Raw genomic sequence first — 15,362 nt, 5'->3', positions numbered from 1 at the left:
ACAAATAATCAATTTTATTATACTAAACTAAATTAAGAAGTGAGAAGGTTACCACAATTGAAGAGAGAGAAGGAAAGTTTGTGTTTGAGATTGAATAATCACTCGAACCTAGACAAAAAATCAAGTTGCAAAACCAAATTATTTAAAGTTTATTCATTTTAAATAATTGAATAATCAAGTTTGAGATTGAAAAGTACCGTCTTCAAACTCACAAAGGAATTGCGAAATCGCCGTCTTAAAAAAATTAAGGCAAAACTTTCTTTTCTTTTAGTACAAAACTTTTGGGGGGAGATTTTCACCTTGGCGCCTAAATGTAAGCCGACGGTTTCCTAAAAAAATTTATTGCCTAAATAACAATAGAGCCACCGAGAAGAAATTTGGGATTTTAGGGTTGAATTTTGCTGTGGATTAGATCCCTACGAAAACCGTCATCGGGTTGGAATAGATAAAAAGTTGTTTGTGACGGGCCTGGCCTTTTTCGCCGACGGATATTGTGCATCAGCAATAGAAGTATGGACTGGATCCGTAGGCATATCTATTTTGGATCAGTCGGGAAATGTCAATTTTTTTGTAGTGGCAGTGGGCAGCTTGATGTATGCAATGGTGTGTACAAGACCGGATATTGCTTTCGCCGTTGGTGTTGTAAGCCGATTTCTGTCAAATCCGGGTAAGGAGCATTGGGAAGGTGTTAAGTGGATATTGAGATATCTCAAGGGCGCTTCCAATTCGTGTTTGTGTTTTGGTGGAAGTAAGCCCTTACTTGAAGGCTACAATCGATCTGCATATGGCGGTGATGTTGACTCGATGAAGTCCACCTCCGGTTATCTGGTTACTTTTGCAGGAGGAGCAGTTTCTTGGCAATCTAAGTTGCAAAAGTGTGTTGCCCTTTCCACTATAGAAGCCGAGTATATTGCAGCCACTAAGTGTTGCAAAGAGATGTTATGGATGAAGAGGTTCTTCGATGAATTAAGGCTAAAGCAGAAACAGTTTGTAGTTCAATGTGACAGTCAGAGCGCCATCCATTTGAGCAAGAATCCGAGTTTTCATTCTATATCCAAGCACATACATGTGCATTACATTGGATTAGACAAGTACTCGAAGATAAGTATTTGTATATTGAGAAGATCCATACCGACAAGAACGGGTCGGATATGATGACCAAAGTCTTACCAAAAGGTAAGTTTGATGTTTGTTGTGCTACTGCCGGAATGGTAGCACACTCCTCCTGTTGATTTGGAAATTGCATGGAGGTATCCCCCCTCATTGTTCGGGAGGGGGAGATCGTTGGAGTTATCCCTCACATGAGGAGAAAAAGAAGTTCAGTTTGTGTGAAGAAGGCTGAGCGCGCATGCGCTCAGATTGGTTTTGCCCAAGGCGCACTCGCGCCCATGCCGTGAACAACTTACAATACATTGAGGGCGCGCGCGCTCGACATTGACCTTGCCCAAGGCACGCCCACGCCCATGCCTATTTTCGTAGTTTCTGGTTGTTATAGTAACTGCGAGATTGCGGGTTACTATATATAAACAGAAACAAGGTTTTGGAAAACCTAAGCAACACGAACCAATGCAACACAAGAGAGAGAAAATCCAATCTTAAAAGCAATCAAGATTGAGAAATAACCTTTATAGAGAGACAACCCTGTAAAGAGAGAGAAGTGATCTAGTAAGGTGAGAGACAGAAATGAGTGATTGTAATCTTTCTTCCCACTTTATAAAAGGATTAGCTCTTGTGGAAATAGACATCATTGGTCGAACCACGGTATATCTTTGTGTTGTGGTATGCGTTTTACTTCTTTACGTTTTTATCTGTTGTTAATAGTTGTTTAGAGAGTTAGGCATGCTAGGTTGGTTGTAGGAAATATTTAGAATTGTCTGGAAATTGTTGTTGGTTCAAATACAAGTTATCTGTGTAGTGGGAAATCGATTAGTATTGGTTAACGACTCCTCTCCATGACTCCACTCTCTTCTATAGGTGTACACTTGTGCATCAGTATTAAGATAAGTGAGCTTTCGAAATAAGGATTTGAGTCCTGATCGATTTACTTGTTCGAGTAGTTATGGACCTTTGCATTTAAGAGGATCACATATATAAATCACATTCTGCAGAGTATAGTTCCAGCTGCATAACTTGAGCTGTATAGTTTTTGTTCTTTATGACTTCACTTTTGTAATTGTACTGTTCCATCGTAAGTACCTTTTGACGGCAAATCTCATAAGCTGAAGTCATTTGTTTTGAACTGTATAAATATGCCAATGTATGAGGAGGGTAGAGACCATTTAGAAAATAATTCGTCCAACGAAAATGAAGGTGTAACCCATTATCATGTGTATTAGCGAAAAAAAAAATCCATTATTATGTGTTGGGCGCATCTTGTTGAACCAAAGTTTAGTTGATATTCTGCGAAGTTCTTCTGTTGTAATGATAATTTCCAGCTTACTCCCTTTGTGCAGTGCATTCAAGGTACAAGTTCAACGACATTAGATCGGATTACTTATGGGTGACTGAATCCTAAACCTGTTGCCACCCCGCTGGCCCTCTCCATCAACCATTTTGCGCAGTATGATGGCAAAGTCCTGAATGAGAGATAGGCCGATTAGTTGGGCCGAGCCCTGTAGGGGAATATGAATTTCTCTTGTGTTTTAGGTCCCTTATTATTACTAGTTAGTAGTTACTAAGAATGAATGGGCCGGACCTGACATGAAGCTTCTGACAGAAAGAGGAGCTTTCTTGAACCTTCAAGAAAACACCAAGAAGTAGCTCACTTTATAATAACTAGCATTATAGGCACGCTCGATGAGCGTGAAATTTATTTTGGCACGCGTTATGCACCTATTATTTTTCACACTTATTTTATACTATTTATCTGAAATCAAAATCAATCAGGTTAATAAAAAATCCCGATTCCAAAATTCAAATTTGAATCTCCGACCCGATTTGTTGTTCTAGATGTAAGAAGGTCCTACTAACCATAGTTAGCAATTTGGCGAATTATTCGTTTAATTCGTAAAACGTTTAAAAAAGTCGTATTTATCAATGATACAGAATAATTCGTTAATTCGGTAAGAAATCATTAATTCACTAATTATTCGTATTTTTACTATAAGTTTGCTAATTTTGGGGAAAATGAAGTCTAGAGGACACGGTTTTTTGTGAGTAACTCACAAGGACAATTTTTTGGGAAAAGTAACTCACAAACCAACTATTTCAAAATTAGTAGCCCTCAAGGACAAAATAAGTTGGCCCCACCTTTTTACATTTTTTGCCAGTTATACCCTTCTGTGAAAATAACCCTCAAAGACAAATGACCCAGATTTAAAATAAATATTTTCCGATTTTACCCTTTATGTCATTTTATTGTGAACAATGAGTGTTCATACATTTTGTTGGTGTATGAACAATGATTGTTCATTTCCAAATAGGTGAATGTACCTTATACAATATATTGATGTATAAACATTGAATGTTCATACCCATACCCAATCAATGTTCACACCCCAAAGGACCAAAGACAATGAATATCGAATGTTCATATCCAAAGGACTATGAACATTGAATGTTCATACCCAAGGACTATAAACATTGAATGTTCATGTATGTACATTGAATGTTTATGTATGAACATTGAATGTTCATACTAAATACACCGGGTCGTTTTGTCTAGGCCGGGACGTTAATTATTTTGCGTCAGGGGTATACTTGACATTTCATCTACCCGATCCGTTTTTTATTTCGCGTCAAGGGTATACTTGACCTTTCATCTACCCGGTCCTTGTGAGTTACAAAAATAAAAAGGTGTCCTTGAGAGTTACTTTTTCGGCATTTTTGTCTTTGAGAGTCACTCCTTATTTTATAATGTGTCCATGACATTTCGGATTACTCCATAATCTTCCAAGTTCCAACGTATCTTATAAGGGCCACGATATTGACACCCCATAAAATGGAGCTAGCACTTAGCACCCCTTTGCCTAAATACGTGGTACTGGCACCCCTCCATTTAATGAGACATTATCCATACACCCCGCCATCCAAAACACCCCACCCACTTTTCAAGTGAAAAATGAGCTACAACAGTTGATTGCCGTCAATGTTGTCTTTTAGTGGCACTCATGTGTCGTGGGTTTGTTCTTGTGGAGGCATTTGGCTGCCGTGGAATTCCAATAGGGGTAAAAAAAATTTGAATGAAATATAAGCTAGGACAGTTGATTGCCGTTAGTGTGGTCTTTTGGCAATACCTTTGTGCCGCAAGTTTGTTCTTTTGGCAGCACCCTTGTGCTGCAAGTTTGTTCTGTTGGCGGCATCAGCTTGCCGTGGAATTCCAGTAGAGTAAAGAAACACGTTTGGCATCAACTTCCTTCTGATCGAGCATGGTTTTTCGATCCTTATATTGAGATGGTATTAGATTGTAGTATTAACTATACAATAACAGGTACATCCACATGCATATAAAAGATACGACACTACCGGGATTTCAGTATCCCAACTACAGTGTCGAAAAAGATAACTGCAAATCAACTTAGCATTTGCATACATAAATTACACTAAAAGTTTCCATGTGAACCAAATCGTATTGAGAGTATTGTGCTAATTAGCAATATGGTCTTGCCACGCCCATGTAACAAAACCAGATATGCATTAAGCGGTTTATAATCTGCAACAGCAAGATTGCATTGCTCGACTCTTTTAAAAGACTCATCTAGAAACCGTGAGACTTTGCCTAGAGAAAACCATAACAGAAGGGGGCACCACATAGACAACAAACCTTAGCACCACCATATCATTCAAAGTTGAAAATTCACTTCCAACGGGTATATCTTGTTTGGCAAATATCCCAACTCTCACTTCCTGGCCCCAACACATTCCACTTCCTTGTTTCAAAATTTGGTTGGTTGGAAGTTCCAAAAAGTATGAACCGAGAATCAAACTAGAAATTTTCGAGTTAAAAATGAGCTACGACAGTTGATTGCCGTCAGTGTTATCTATTGGCGGCACTCTTGTGCCGCGGGTTTATTCTGTTGGCAGAATCTGGCTGCCGTGGTATTTTCATCACTCATATTTGAACGAAATAAATTTTTATGGAATTGAAAATGGCGGGAGTTCGGTTTCGCTAGGACAAGAAAAGGGATATAGGGAAAGTGTCAGATGAGAATGAGAAATATAAGGTTTGATTTCTTTTTTCAAACTTGGGTGCTTACTTGGACAAAAAAATGTGGGGTGCTTGGTAGGGGTGGTAAACAATATGAAGAAGCGATATGTGTGGAATAACTATTATTCTACTACCTTTTTACCAAAGAGGTGCTAGTCCCATTTATGGGAAAGCCCAACATCTCCTTTGCTTCAAACAACAGGATTCGGTATTCTTCTCTGCTTTCAAAAAGAACTACACAAGCTTCTACCAAACAACCAGTACCAGCTAACATAGTAACATGGCTGCAACAAACGCTCTTTCATATTCATCATGCCCTTCTTCCTTCGTCCACCAAATTAAGCCATCTTAGAACGGGTTGGTTGCACCGTCTTGTGCATATTTTCCTTCCAATGCTGTAAAGTTGTCTAGAAAACCTTTTAGAGTAATGATTGTTAGAGCACAAGTTCCTACAGGGGAGAACAAAGATAAATCTGTCGACGTGCATGTTGGTCAATCAAATAAAGGAACGAACATTGAGCGTAGGCCTAGACGTTCTATGGTTGATGTCTCTCCCTTTGGTATGCTCTCAAACTAACGCTAATTACTTGGATTTATATATATTTTTTTCACTTAAGGAAAATTTATATCACATTATTACTACATTCTTGGTTGACTGCTTTTCACTGTGTTTTTTGTATTAGAAATTTAGATCACTAAACATCAAGTGCACACAACTTCAACACACAACATGATCTGGTGCGCAGAAGCGCGCGAAATTGGGTGTTCTATGTTAGGTTGAATGATTCAAATTTCTATCTATGAACAAGCATGATAAAATTGCATTATTGGTCTAGTCTTCTATGCAATTAGTCTTTTGAGATGGTACATTTTGTCAACATGACACAGTTGACACTAAGTGTTAGATATACAGCTAAATTCCAAATCACAGAACCAACACACAATACAATAGGCTGAGGCGCAGACATCGCTTTCTTTAAGATTGTTTCGCGCCTCCAAATCTTCTCTCAACAAACTGCAGCAGAGAGTGCGCAACCTCCAGGATACAATAGCCAATAAACTAATCTCCATTGAACCCCTGCACTAGATAACAATAGATAAAGAGCACTACACACTCACAATAAACTGAACTGATTGCCCAAGTGAAAAAATATGAATACAATGAACTGCAATAGTAAAAAAATGCACTGCCAGTTTTGTTTTTTCAGTGAGTGAGAAGAGAGAAATTGGTTTCTCTCTTGTAACAGTTGATACTTCAATTGTGGGTGCGTTATAGACTAATGACCCGTGGATATTGGACTCAACGTTACTTGATAAGAAAGACCAAGTCAAGAAATAACCAACAGAAAATAAAAACCGTACCATAAGGAACCCAGCCCATATGAAACTCACATATTAAAATACATCAACACTAACTCACTAATTAAGTTCTGACATAGTACACAGACCGTATAAGGTCTTTGGGTTCAAGTCTCTTGGGACCTAGCCTAGAAGATGTCGAGTAGACCGTACATGTGTGGTGCCTAGCCTTCGGCCTATATATGGGTTTGTTTCAAGGCCCAATACCAATGGGTCCCAAGTCCCACGTGAACATTCTCGAAGTCTAAACTGACTATTTTGAATTTTGTAGGTTTGTTGGATCCACTCATAGCACAAAATATCAGGCAAAATATCGACTTCTGATTTATGGATATGTATCGTGGACATATCTCCTGTGTGAGGATATATTATATTGGGGCATCTGTAAATATCGTGGATATATCGAGATATATCGACAAATATCTACAGACTATGTGTGGGTTTTCTAACTGCAAATATCGTGGATATATCACGATATATCGACAAATATCGATAAATATCCACAACTCAACTATATTTTCTTTGAATGTGGTCATTGTAAAGGTTGAATTTGATCAGTCCTTACAAGTGTGAATAATGGGGAAGATTGTGATGGGTCGAGTTTTAAATGAGCTCGTTTTGGGACGAGCTGCCTCCGTATCAAGTTTTTATGATGAACTTGAATCAAGTCAGATATAGTTTCTCTCCTTTGTTTTATAGGTAAGTACCCAATGCTTCCCCCATTTCCTCTATCAGCTCAGGTCCCTGTCTTGATGAGAATAAATGAGCTTTTAGACAGTGTATTCATGAGCACGACTGATGCTATGGCTTTAACCAACACAGCTACATTGAACGCGATCGCCTGCCCGTTAAGTGCATGTGCGGGTTGTCACCTCGCTTACGACGAGGTGTTATGTTAAACAATCATCATGAGTCCTGGAGGTTGTCACCTCGTTCTGGACGAGGTATTATGTTGTAACGATCTTCTATAAGTTTTCCTGATTCGTGTTGGACACGTGCATAATATATATAAATATATTATTCCCCTACAGTCGCACTTTCAATATAAATTACTCTCTAATGCTTAAAAATATACCTCAGAATTCCTACATATTACATTGACTTTTCATTCTTTAACAATGGATTTTGAATTTTTTTTCTACATATTACAATACTTGTTACACTTGCACTGAGCGTTCAATTATATACCGCATCTATTAGATCTTTTGTTGTGATTGAATCCATGATGAGAGTGTGAAGGCCTGCAACCCTGATGTCCATAGATGCCTCACCTATAGAGTCTATCCAACACTCTAACGTCTTCAGGAAACGACTGACACAACTCCAATCCACTTCATCAGTTGTCAATAGGACGTGTTCAATTACATCACTTGCCAAAACCATGCTCCCACTAGTATCCTCCCCATCACTGCCATAAACCGTGATCCATCATCTTGATCAGGCAATCTACAACATATTGCAGCCCTTTGGTTGAAGCCAGGATTTTACATCCTTCAATGGAGGTTGTTATTTGGGACAATAGGGGAAGCATAAATAAAACAGAAAAGAATGGTCTTGGTTCATCCTCACCCTTGATGGAAAGAAGGTACTCAAGAAGATCCAGAGCCTTTAGCATGCAGGCAAAGGGTGATTACGCAAAGTACTTCCCAACAAACAACACTGAATCAAGAAGATCCTCTCCTTTTCTATGATCATGATCCTTTGCCTCTAGAACCTTATCTATCATCTCGTTCGGACCATTGACCATCATTATTCTCATGTTTTTATCAATATAACTCTCATTGATTTCAGAGACGTTTTCTGCTGAGACCGATTTATCATCTTTTCTACTGAGACTGATTTCATCATCTTTTCTTATGATGATTCCTTCACGTATGAATCTTTAGCACAGATGCGCGCACACAAGAACAACTAGCCCTAGCATTTCCAGAGAGATAAGAGATAAGAGAACGAAGATAACAATAAAACAATCAAATAATAAAACCGTCAATGAATACCAAAGACACGTGGCATTTACAATTATTACAAAACTCAGGACGTGATACATACCAACTAAGCAAAATCCAAACTACACAAAGACAGAAAAAACCTACAAAAATTTAGGCTGAGTTTCCTCTGTATTTTCGACATTTCATAAACTTAAATCCTGTCATAACTTGGAAATTCAATAAAACTACACCCAACTACTAAAAGATATACTGATTAGACACTGAGAAGAGACCAAGTAAAAAGTATTTTCTTAAGCTACAATATGTTGTTTCAATCTCTACCGACTAAGAAAGTTTTGCAGCTGAAAATTGTAAAGGTCCAGGAGTACCTTCTTAAGGTCGACTTTAGGTGGTGGTCCTTCTTGGTAGAAGCTTGGCATTGGGTTTGCTCTAAATGTCAAGCTCTTCCTAAGTTGCTTGAGAGCTGCCTCTCGCTTTTCTTGAAGAATGTAAGGTTCATAAGACAACAGTAGAAGAGGTCATCTTACAAAGTTCAATTTAACATGACCCAAACAAGAGAACCTGAATTTTTAGGGAAAAAGAAAAAGAGAAAGTGATGCTTTCCAGTGGATGAACATACCTTAGTTCTAGATTCGCACTGGTTCCTCTCTGCCTCCAAAGCTCGGTGCTTCTCCTCCAACTTGGAGTAGAACTACCACCAAATATAAAAACCATGAGATCATGCTAGGGTCATTTTCCAAGTAATATCTAAAACAATTACATACCTCCTTTCGTTTATCAAAGACGCTTACATGCATCTAAATTTCGAGCAAAGGGCAATAGTCATCCTAGACTTTGATGTCCTCACAGATATAGTTCTAAGCATGGCTAAGGAGAATCCAAAAGCAGTAACTATTGGTTACAACTTACAAGTAAATGAAAATGAGAACTTGAGTTAAGCATAATGTGAACTAAAATGAGGATACGAGGAAGCAATAGAAATGGTTATCATCTTCATCGGGATGCTTCTTCTTATCGTCATAGAGGGTTTCCTAGACTCCAAGGGGAATTCGGGCCGCAAATGAGTTATATACCGAAACTAGTATACGAAATAGGTAGAAGTTTTACCTCAAGAGAATCAGAAGCCAACTCCACTACTACAAATCAAACTCCACTACTGCAAATCAAACTCCACTACTACACCAACAATGAACAGGTTATTTGAATTATTCTTACTAATAAATGCCCGACTTTCTCACTCATAATACTAGAAAAATTGATATTTGCTGGAAAAAAAAACACGACATACCTAGTGCGCAACAACCAAAAGTGGGAGAAGAATAAATCACTGAGACAACACGACGTACCTAGAGTGCAACAAATAAGTTTTCAAGCTGTGCTTATGCTGCAAAATAGAAAAACAAGCAACCACTGAGAACGTACTTGTATTGCTAAAGTTTTTTAAATTGTTGTCTGACAATTGTTTTAAGGCTTCAGTAAAATTTTCATCTGAATTACTATAATATGTTCACATCTACCCCTTTGGATGTAGCTTGGTACATATCAATTCATGAAAGAGTTTGCTCTACCCTCAAAGACAAGGACCAAAGATGGGTACAATCCTCTTCTAGATGATTTCAAGAATACAAAATATCTTATGATATACATAACTCAAATATAAAACCACCACTTAACATCACATTCTAAAAAAAATTTGGCAGAATTTCCTTCGTATTTTCAACATTTCATAAATTTAAAATCTATCATAACCTAAAAATCAAATAATATACTTCCATAACATATATTAAAACCTCATACCTCGTAAACCTAAGTACCCAACTACTCAAATATATATTGATTCGTAGAACCAGCTACTTAACCATCTCGACCAATGCCAGTTAAGTCAAGTAACCAATCCTCGAATAAAAAAAATACTATAAATTATATACAAGAATTAAAATGAAAACAACATATATATCATTTTCACTTATATCATTGTTATACACCTCTATTAGTTCCAACCAAAGATACCACACTTCGCATATATATACACCACACCTTCACACTACTCACATGTAGAACTCAAAGTCCAAACCTCAGCCTCGTGTTGCCCTTTTAAATTCAAAAATTCCAGAATTTCATTCGCAAACGGCAACCAAATTGTTATCCACAACTTGGGGAATCATGCAAGGCAAGGCGGGATTTACTGAAGTATCTAGAGATGATTTTATAGGCCCCTTATATGACAAATCGAAGTTTCAGGTGAAAGTGAAGGTTCAGACTCTAGTCTCGGCCTACGTCTCCCTCTCGGTAGCTTCAACTCTAGGCGAGGAATTCGAAGAAAGGGACTCTGCCTATGGTGTGTATTGTATGCTTGTCATTTTTTATTAGGCGACCTCTCTGCCTAAGGGAACTAGCAATAGAAATAGAAGTGGGGGCTGGACATCTGAGTCAACAACTTCTTTATTCATATAAGTTCCAACGACTCCTTAACTAATATAAAAGGAACATAACTAGTCTGTTATATTAACAAGATTTTAGTACTAGACTGCTAATTATAAGATTGTGTGACTGAATTAAGTTGCCATTAATTGGCAATGCTTGCAATCTGCTTAACAGTACGTACGTTAGTTCATTCTATAGGTAGTTCGTTTTTATTACAATCCATAAATAGTTTTCCCATAGTCCAAAACCAATAGTAAGCTTATTAACCAATCTATGCAAATTAATGAATAAAAATGCATAGCATTCTACTTTTAAATGATCTAATAGACTAATACATAATGGGTAGAAGTTTTACCTTAAGAGAATCAGAAGCCAACTCCACTACTACAAATCAATGTATGAAATGGTAACCTGAAACGGATAAATGTACAAAGTGATACTCAATTTCTGTTTTCATTACAAGCAAAAACAAAGATAGGGTCATATATTAGCTGTGAATTGATCTAGGACCAAAGGGATAACAGAATCTTGACAAACTCCTCAAGAACCCGTGCTCTTGTTATTGAACTTATTATTAGATAAATGAAGATTAAACTGGCAGGTCTATCCACAAAGTTTGAAGACAATGCACGTAACAGGTGATTGGACGGTCTATCCACCCTTCTAAATTCTCCACATTCTTATAGAATCATAAATCTCATGAATTTGTAAAAAGCTAATAAATATGGAAGATTGGAAGGTGAATCTGACAACACTAACAAAATATGATTTTCCCGAATGATAAAAATATCAATCTCCATGCAGCAGGGTACAATATTTTGCATCAACGTTCAGAAACCAAATCATTAAAAGGAATAAAATCATAAAGAAGTAGAGCGCCAAACATACCTGTTCACCGTTACTTACAAACTTCAAGGTGATCTCTTCAAATGATAAAACATAGTTAATCTGCATCAACACAGTCCCATTAGTTACCAGCTACAATAGTGTCGTCAAGGAAAAGAGACATTACTCCATTTATAGACAATATTAGATTTCAAAAGCAATAAATATCCAAATGCTATATAAGAGGAGAAACATCTATGTTAAAGTTAAACTAACCACTAAACCCATTGTCGGATTCATTGCCAAAAACGAAAAGAGAAAGTCTCTTCAATTCATATTTTGGTTAACCATAGAAAACAAGGCATCAACCTTTATCATGACTTTCTTGCTACCATCCCTAGAACATCTTTTATATTTACAACTGGATTTAGACTGTTGAAAACAAAGTTTTTTACTGGCAACTTTTTTCATGGATAGAGTATATTGTTATATGTGAGTTGGTTCGTACATATAACAGGTAACTTTGTGGTGCCAAGGCCAGGTTGTGTATCCGAAGAGTCCAAAATTAATAAACGAATGAACGTTGAAATTTTAAAGTTCATTATTGACTTTATCCAATAAAAATATTCAATGTGTGAATGAATTTGAGAAATAGAATAGATGCTGCTTGAATTTGTGAATGAATTTGAGAAAAAGAAATTTGAGAAATATTCAATGTGTGAATGGCAAGCAACAGATGCTGGAATCATTTAGATATTTTTCAAAAAAAATAGTCAAATGTTGACAAATAGAACCTTGGCAAAAACCAAAATATTGCTTGAATTATTGTTACGGAATAGAACAAGATTCCTCCATATATCGTCTAACAGTTATGTAAGTATATACTTACAAAAAAATGGTCAAAATATTGCAAGAGAGTGATGTTGTATAGTTGGAATCATTTAGCAAACATCAGATTCTCAACTCAGTAAAGAATTCAACCAAGTTCTGTTTACCAAACTATGATACCCGAATACTATAAAATGACCTATCCCTGTCCTGTCGAGGTTGTATTTCACCTTCCTAGGCAACACATATGCACCAAACTCAATGTGGCTTCCCAATATATCATAGTAACCCGTATACATCATAGGTTCCTTGACACATCAGACAAAACAAAGATTTTGACATGGGCAATCTTATCCACATGATAAAAAATGTGAGAAGTCCAATTATGAAGTATTTAATCACAAACCAAACCAAGTAATAAATCATGGGTAGATGTCGAATCACTGTTTGAGTTAATAGAATAGGTGCTGAAGTGTATATACATGAATAATAAGTCACACCGTAATTTCTGAGTTAATTGATATGAAAGATGTGAAACACCAAGACAAGGATGGGAAGTTACAAATTGACCTACTTTAACAGTTAACACAGAGGGTAGGCCTATCATGGAATTAAAACCAGAATGACGCACCAATTGATTAAAGCACACAACATATGAAAATGCCATTCCAGAAATTTCTTGAAGTTTGAGATGAAGAGAATAAGATATTTTCGACCTTTGGCTCTAAAGTCTGATAGACAAGAAGTTTGTCTACAAACTGCAGAAAGCAAAATAGGCATATCCTCGTGATCTTTCTTTGCGAGTTCTCACAAATAATTGAGTTCCTTGGTCATGTAGTTTACTAATTTCTACACCACATTTACGTTGGCTTTCTTATATTTGTTATTCGCTTCTCATGGAAGTATGTCAATCTATACAAGCTCATTAAGCTACACATTCTACTATAGTGAACAGGTGTTGTATCTTCACTTAATAGTAAACGGAACAGTTATCAGACTTCTTCCCAATGATAGCTTTACAACTTATGAGCATATAGTTACTTAGAATGATCCAAACACAATAGGTAAGAAAGAAGAACCTCACTTTTGAATAAAAAGATGCTGCTCTGAAAAAAGTCTTTTCTTGGAGAAAGCGAGTCACCAGAAAACATGTAATGAGTTGTGCATTCTGCAAAATTTAGCTTCAACAGGAAATTGAAATTGTGACAGCTTTTTCAGTTAGAAGGATGATGCCAAATGAGAGTGAAAGGAAATTCCAGTTTCCCATCACATCAACTTGACAAGTTATAGACCAGTAGGAGAACAAATATCAAAAGGCCCTAACCTGCACTAGATATACTTGATCTCTTTGAAAAGGGTCCCTGCAATGTTCCAAAGTTGTGGCATATTCCTTCTTGTCCAAATAAACCTTCCACATGTCTCAGCCTTCATTATGAACAGAAACCTGCAAAATTAGTATATCGACTAGCAATAATAAGTGGGAGAAGTTTTGTCACAGAGAAGCTGGCACCGCTTTATCCTTCTTACCTACATAAAAGAAAGCGCAAATCCTTCATCTTTTTTTATTTTCTTCGTCGGTTTGCAATCACCAGCACCAATTATCTCCAACAATATCGTGTACAAAACATATCGTCGAAATATCACGATATATCAACAAATATCGTCGATACTTGCACTAATATTTATCCAAATTAGTATCGCGATATTTATTTATCTTTCTCTAAAATCTCGATATATATCGCGATATTTTGTACTATGGATCCACTATCGCCAATGAGAAGAATGCGATCAATGCTAGACACCATAGACCGAACGTTCGATGAAGTAATGACATTCCCAGGCTCAACCACACCAACAGCTGAAGTCCGTGCACCTTGGGACATCAAAGATGACGAAAACGAAATAAAAATGAGATTCGACGTGCCTGGTTTATCAAAGGAAGATGTGAAGGTATCGATAGATGATGCCATGCTTATCATCCAAGGTGAGAAGAAGAAACAAGAAAATGGTGATGACTCATGGTCGCGACAGAGTTACAATACTTTTAATACACGTCTCAGATTACCTGATAACTATGATGAAGATAATATCAAGGGGGAGCTAAAGAATGGTGTGCTTTTCATTTCCATACCCAAGACCAAATTCTAGAGAAAAGTCATTGATGTTAAGCTTATGTGAAGTTTAACTTAAACATGTTGAGTGTGACTTGAAGGTGTATTTTACTTTTGATCGAGTATATGTGTGAAGTCTGTTCTTCGATGTATGGCACATTGGCACTATGACGTGAATATAAAATGAATCTCATTATAAAATTTGTCAACTGAATGAATTAACATAGTGACTCTCAAGGACAAAAATGTTGAAAAAGTAACTCTCAAGGACCGGGTAGATGAAATTTCAAATATATCCTTGACGCAAAATAAAAAACGGATCGGGTAGATGAAATGTCAAGTATACCCCTGACGCAAAATAATTAACGGCCCGACCCAGACGAAACGACCTGGTGTATTTAGTATGAACATTGAATGTTTATAGTCTTTGGGTATGAACATTGAATATTCATAGTCCTCTATGTATGAACATTCAATGTTCATACATCAATATATTATATAAGGTACATTCATCTATTTGGATATGAACAATGATTGTTCATACACCAGAAGAATGTATGAACACTCATTGTTCATAGTAAAATGACAGAAAGGGTAAAATTGGAAAATGTTTATTTTAAATCCGGGTCATTTGTCCTTGAGGGTTATTTTCACGAAAGGGTATAACTGATATTTAAAAAAAGTAAAATGGCCAGGCCAACTTATTTTGTCCTTGAGGGT

At 36.9% G+C, this 15,362-nt stretch overlaps 1 long non-coding RNA gene and 1 pseudogene across 1 annotated transcript; one reads left to right on the top strand and one right to left on the bottom strand.

Annotated features, from left to right (window-relative positions):
• The first annotated feature begins 5,408 nt into the window (after nucleotides 1–5,408).
• On the top strand, nucleotides 5,409–14,709 carry LOC147493355 (small heat shock protein, chloroplastic pseudogene; annotated as a pseudogene).
• LOC147493356 (uncharacterized) lies at nucleotides 8,276–9,825 on the bottom strand. The gene is made up of 3 exons (XR_015198078.1): nucleotides 9,743–9,825; nucleotides 9,562–9,630; nucleotides 8,276–8,422 (listed from the first exon to the last, which is right to left on the bottom strand). It is a non-coding gene; the product is annotated as an uncharacterized LOC147493356 (long non-coding RNA).
• Nucleotides 14,710–15,362: the final 653 nt, after the last annotated feature.

This window comes from Coptis chinensis, chromosome 6, assembly GCF_015680905.1.
Source record: "Coptis chinensis isolate HL-2020 chromosome 6, ASM1568090v1, whole genome shotgun sequence".
Taxonomy (NCBI): Eukaryota; Viridiplantae; Streptophyta; class Magnoliopsida; order Ranunculales; family Ranunculaceae; genus Coptis; species Coptis chinensis.
Note: the sequence above shows the minus strand (reverse complement) of the source record. Positions and strands in the feature narration are given on the sequence as shown.